Genomic DNA, 6,407 nt, shown 5'->3' with positions numbered 1-6,407 from the left:
GCAGCAATGGCGGCAGGTGTGTGGCATGGCGGGGTGGCAGGAAGGTGGGCAGGAGGCCGGGTCTAACCCTGAGAATTTAATGTACTGCTTGGAGTGTTCCCCATCCAGTGTATAACTGACACATCAAAGTTGTGCACTTACAATGCACCATGTGATGTAGACATGGTGATGTGTCTAAGTGGTGCTGATTGGCATGTCTGTTAGAAGTGTTTGGATGTCATTGAACTTAGGTTCAACTGACAGGCACTGTGAATGGGCAGGATGGTCTCGTTGTGTCCAGGGGTGATTGGGACACGGGTCCTTTCTCTCTCTGAGCCGCACCACTTTCTCTACCCTTGTGTCCCTGGTGCAGCCTAAGACTCAGGACATGGTCACCTCCTCTGGGTCTTCTGGACGCAAAGGTTCTCCCACCTCTGTTAGAACAGGACTAGTCCCCCTGCTGCCCCCGCGTCCCCACAGCTCGGGGCTGCCTCTGTGGTGGGAGGGTGAGACAAGGCCGGGGGTTCCTCCTGCTCCAAGCGCCCTGCCTGCTCGACCTACAAATGGGTTCCAGCACAGCTGGACCAGGGGTGTGTGCTGCTACTGGAATTCCAGGCTCTTTCAAGTCAGGTGCTGAAAAACTGAAGCTCCTAGGGGATGTTCTTAGTTCTTAAACATCATGCGTGCTTAGGGTAAGAAGTCAAACAGGGCAAAAGATTTTGTCCTGAAAAACAAAATGCTGTCTGCTCAGAGGCTGATACCGCAGCCCAGATGTTTCTCCTTTCAATGGTTTGGTTTTCTGAGGACTCCCAGGCAGGATCCCTCAATGTCGGTTCTGATGAGAGAGGAATCTGGGGTTGCCTGTGGGTCAGGCCACCAGAGATGCCGAAGGTCAGGTTGAGGGTCCTGGGCCATTTCTCCGGAGGCGTCCCATCCGATGCTGGACCTTTAAAGATGGGTCTGGGTTGGGCAAGTAAAGGAGGAGCTGGGAGCTCTGCTGCAGAGCAATGCCAGGCGGGAAGCGGAGGGGCCCGTGGGCAGTCGCTTCCGATTTTCTTGCCAACCTGCTTCCCAGGTTGCGATGGAGGGCTGAGCCGCAAAGCCACCCCCACCCCGCCCCGGAACCTGGGGACTGAGCCGTTGCTACAGTTGTTTATGGCGTCAGAAGTTGTTTGGGTTTTGCTTCCTCATTAAGCGGCCGTGGGAACAAGCTGGACACACAGATCATAAATCTGGAGAGCAGCTGTCCTGCCGCGCTGCCACACCGGCCAGTGGGGACTGTTTACATCGAGTTCTGGGGACGGAGAGGAAGGCTTTTCACCCACGGCAAAACAGAGGCTGCGGTTTCTTTGTTTTCTGTTGCTAGGCTGGAAGTTTCAACAATCAGCACGCACGAGAAGCGCGGGCTTGATGTTGTTTAGGTATTTCTGCGGCTAGTTTTGTAACTAGCTTTGAGTGCCAGGAAAGAGAATTCTTTGATTTCCCAAAGAAGTAGATATTTCTGAAGCAGCAGAAGTAAAGGGGGGTAGTGTTGGGAGTGCGATTCCTGTGACTGAGATGGGGGCTTCTAGGGACAGCTCCGGGGGACAGCAGCTTCCCACTCCATGCCCACAGCCACCCCCTCATTTCACGACACTTTCCTGTCCACTGCCTTTCACGGTCCTTTTGGGCCATGAGTGTTGGAGGGATGGCTCCCTCGTCACGACGTCCTCTGAAAACATGACCAGCCTTTACTCTGCTGGGATGAACCTGGCTTCCACGTGCCTGTGCCTGACAAGGAGAATGTGATGCACCATGTATACAGCAAGGGTGTCCCCTGTTGTCACTTCTAAAGAGAACAGACAGTAGCCGCCACCATGCAGGGGACATCTGCAGTGAGATGGGAAGGCTGCCAACCTCTTCCTGCTTATAATTTCACCTACCCTGACGGCTCATCAGGCACCGTGCTTGTGAGCCTTTCCTCTTTGTGGGGATACGATCCCAGCTGAGAGGCGTCAAGGAACTCGCCCAGGTTCCCATAAGTAGGAAGTGGTAGAGCCTCAGAGGTGATTTAAAATTTTCTGGTGTCCTCGATAGAAAAGTAAAAAATAAGTAGGTGAAATCAGTTTCAATATATTTCACTTAATGCAATACATCCCTCATGTTATCCTTTGAACGCACAGCCACGACGTGATCAACGCACATTTTACATCCTTTATTGTGTGCCATGTCTTTGAAATCTGGTGTTTTGCACTTCACTTTTCAGTTCTGACGAGCCACACTTAGGGGGTCAGGAGCCCACATGGTGGGTGGCCGCCATATTGAATCGTGTGGGTCTACAATGAAAGAAATGGGAAGACATTCCTGGAAGGATGGTTGTTGAGTATCAGTGCCATGGCTGATTCTTAAGGAGTTAAAACTAGCCCTGGTTTGGAGCACTGAAAGTACCATCAAGAAGTCACATGGGATGGTAGTTGTTATGCTAGTTTATCATTACTACTGTTTGAAGAAGAAAGACAAACATTTCAGACTAGATCGGGCGCGTTCAGGGTGGTATGGCCGTAGACAAGACAAACATTTCAAAGGTCAAAGTGGTAATGAGCTATAATGAGAAGAGGCCGGATCTCAGTATAGAACTGCTGGATTTGTGTCTGAGTTTTGTCCCCAACAGCTGAACAGCTTTTTGGAGGCCCTTCAACTGCTTTGAGCCTCAGTCTGCAAAGTGGGGTTTACGTCACCTGCTCACCAAGATGCAGACGTATTAAACCATGATCAGGGAGCTCATTTTCAGGGCTCTCCTCTTCCTTCAACTTTGCAGGTTGTGCCCTGAGGTGGCAGTTCCCTGCCCAGGAACTCTAGAAGGAGGAGGGCCTAAGTCCCAGAGCTGGCAACTTGGGTTCAGGTCATCTTGGTACAGTGGAAACCTCCACAGGCCACACACCCTGGGGGAGGACAAGTATGACTTTCCTCTTTCCCTATAAGTCACCTGATCTCAAAGAAGCCTTCCTTTTGTTTTGAGGTGGAAAACTTAATCCAGTCTGTTTCGGGTAAAGTCAGGCAATTCAATGATTTCATGATGATTTTGGGTTTCAATGTAGCCAGTCAGGGTCCTGCCCCCACCCCTTCCCCCCTTGGAGAGGCCCAGTGTGGAGGGTCTACACAGAGTGGAGCTGGGGTGGGAAGGGCACTGGGAGGTGCCACCTGGTCTCTGGTCCTACCTTACACTCCGGGCTTCCCACTGCAGGACAGCCGGTGTGCTCTTTGTCTCGACCACCAGCCTGCAGGCCTGTGGGCCCCTCTCTGTGAGATCCGGAGGAAGGGCAGCTTCTGGGGGCTCTGGGGCCATTGGAAGCTGCAGCGTCCGTGTCCACACTGTGTGCTTCTGCCCAGACCGTCTTCAACAACGTCTGCAAACCTTGCCACCTCTTGGCTCCCCGTGGAGGGAGGAAAGCCTTCTCCCCGTCAGATATCGATACACCTCCAGGCGTCCGTGATCTGCCCGTCCCAGAACCGGCGGACTTGGGGAGGGAGGGGCACGGGGCCAGGGCTCTCCTCCCCTCCCCTCTTCCAGGACCCTGCTTTCTGCCACCAGGGTTGTTGTCTGATGGGAAGGGTGGCCTGGCTGTCAGCTTTGAGAGATGTGGGAGAATACTGCATGGAATAAAAATGACCCTGTGCCAAAGAACAACCAGAGCTGGACATGGTTAAGACAGTGAGACGCGGGTTCACGTGGACACTGCTGGTGGGACGGCAGAGTGGTGCAGCCGCTCTGGAAAACAGATGGAGAGGCCTCAGAAAACTTGGAGTGGAACCACCATTGGACCAGCTATCCCACTCCTTGGTCTATACCCAAAGGGCTTAAAAATAGTGACACGGCCACATCAGTGCTTATAGCAGCTCAATTCACAAGGGCTAAACCACGGAACCAACCTAGATGAATGGATAAAGGAACTGTGGCATATACACACAATGAAATATTACTCAACCTAAAGAAGAATGAAATTATGGCATTGTGCATGAAGCTGGAGAATATCATACTAAGTGAAATAGGCCAAACCCAAAGAACAGAAGGTCAAACGTTTTCTCTGATGTGTGGATGCTAACTCACAATAAGGGGGGTGCTGGGGAAGAGCAGAGTTACTTCGGATTAGACAGAGGGGAGTGAACAGAGGGGAGGGGCTCTTGGGGTAGGAAGGACAGTAGAATGAATCGAACATAGGCTGGCGGGCTAGTGGGATGGCAGATGAGGAAGAAGACCGACCTTTGAGGAGGAAAATGAAGAGATTGGAGGAGGTGCAGAAGGTGGGCAGGGTAAAAGAAAGAGACTTTTTTCTAAGGAATTACGATGTGTGATGTATGGGTTTGGAGATGACCAGACCCTTACGCTGTCAGTGGACATTCTTGAAGACCTTGTCATAGAGTTCGTCACTGAAATGACTCACAAGGCAATGCCAATTGGAAGACAAGGTCAATTACCAGTTGAAGACATCGCCTTCTTGATTCAAAAGGACCCAAGGAAGTTTGCTAGGGTTAAAGACTTGCTAACTATGAACGAAGAGTTGAAATGTGCCAGAAAAGCATTTGATGAAGCAAACTATGGATCTTGATACTTTTTGTACTTTATGAAATTTCGTTATCTTCTGTGGAAATCATATATAATAATTGTGTATTTTCTACAGTAATGTCCTAATACCTAGGCATGTAAATGAAAGATGGAGAAACAAAGTTTTCAGCCTTTATTTTCATGTCTTTGATTTTAGATCGATACTTGAGCCTTTAATTGCCTGCCTTTACATGACCACACTTGAATAACTTACCGGGTTTTAATGACTACATGTACGTTAAAGTATATTGAAAATTATGCAGTTCCTTCTGACTTTTGACTATCTAAAGGATGAAGTAGTATTTACGTATTAGGTATATTTGTGTCATTATAAGCTATACTATAGCTGTTTAATATTTGAAATCTAAATGTCATTTTGACTATGACAGCTGAGACATATGCCTCACATATTCTGAAGTTTTTAGACAACTGTGGTCTGAGAGGTTAGTAAAGATAGTGAACTGGTTTGTGTTTCTTTTAAGGAGATGATATTTGAAACTACAAGTTTTTCTAAGAATGTTTACGTGTCTTAAAATAATTCGTTTTAATATTCTTTTCTAAAGAGTGATTTTTTTGAAACTTAAAGTTTCATGTTGATGCTTCCATGTTGAAAGGACTTTTTGATTTAAAACCTTTTGGGACTTATATTACTTTTTAAGTTTTAAAACTCATTTTTCCTGATCATCTATTTTCAGTAGCAGCAATGGCAATGTTTAATGAGTTAATGGCAGGATAAGCATTTGGGGTAGCGTTTTATTAACATATTTGTAAGTACTTGTGGAAATGTGTAGTTGACTAAAACCATATGTAGCTACAGAAAACACTTTTGTAGTTCAGAATATACAGGTTTTGTGTGTAGTTATCTTATTGCATTAAATTATTTACCTTAGCTTAAAATAAGGATTATAATTGCATTTAAAGAGCTCACCAAGGGCTGGGGATATAGCTCAGTTGGTAGAGTGCTTGCCTCCCAAGCACAGGGCCCTGGGTTCAATCCCCAGCACCACACAAAAAAAAAATCTCCTGAAGAGATTACTGAATGTTACTGTTTGTGAAACTGAACTTTTTGATTCCACTTATAAACTGTATCTATAAATCAGAACCTGGGAAAATTTTACTTTCTTAACCTATTGATACAAGGAATAAAGTATGAAAAATTAAATTTAAAAAAAAAGAATGAATCGAACATTATTACCCTGTGTACATATATGACTACATGACTGGAGTAACTCTTCCATCATGTACAACCAGGAGAATGAGAAGTTATGCTCCATTCATGTATGCTGTATCAAAATGCATTCTAACGTCATGTATAACTAATTAGAACAAATAAAAAACAGAAAAAAACATATTTTATTCAGGACTATCAATTCAACAGGGGAAAATAGAGCCAGTACAGAACAGGCTCAATTCCCAGGATGGCCTGGGCCAAGCGGACAGCTGAGGGGAGATGGGCGAGGTCAGAGGACGGAAGGGGACTGATAGGAAACACTGGGGTCAGAAGGCCTCTGGCTAAATGCACCTAAAGGAATCCTTGCTGAAGACAGCGGCTGGGGTGGTGGAGGTGAGGGATTGGATTAGATGTGATCTGGCTGAATTGGCTAAGCTGATTGAGCAGGGCTTTTTGTTTTGTTTTGTTTTTAAGCTGGATTTTGCAAGGAGGTGCTCAGACATGCCCCAGAGGAGGCTCAGGGCCTGAGAGTAGTTTGGTTGGTCAGAGAACCTTTATCCTGTCATGCTGGCACTGTTGACTGGTTCTCTTTAGGTCCACAAGCCAGTTTTTCCTGCAGCAGTCTTGGAGGCTGGAGGTGGGCAGGGTGGGGGAGCAGAGAAGGGTGCAGGGCAA

The 6,407-nt window shown here is 47.3% G+C and overlaps 1 pseudogene across 1 annotated transcript; it reads left to right on the top strand.

Moving 5' to 3' along the window:
* The first annotated feature begins 4,182 nt into the window (after positions 1–4,182).
* LOC306643439 (transcription initiation factor TFIID subunit 13-like) lies at positions 4,183–5,078 on the top strand (annotated as a pseudogene). Its single transcript has one exon. The product of its transcript is annotated as a transcription initiation factor TFIID subunit 13-like (transcript).
* The last annotated feature ends 1,329 nt before the right edge of the window (positions 5,079–6,407 follow it).

Source organism: Sciurus vulgaris (genome assembly GCF_902686455.1).
Source record: "Sciurus vulgaris genome assembly, chromosome: 14".
NCBI classification, from domain to species: Eukaryota; Metazoa; Chordata; class Mammalia; order Rodentia; family Sciuridae; genus Sciurus; species Sciurus vulgaris.
This window is presented reverse-complemented; position numbering and strand designations above follow the sequence as displayed.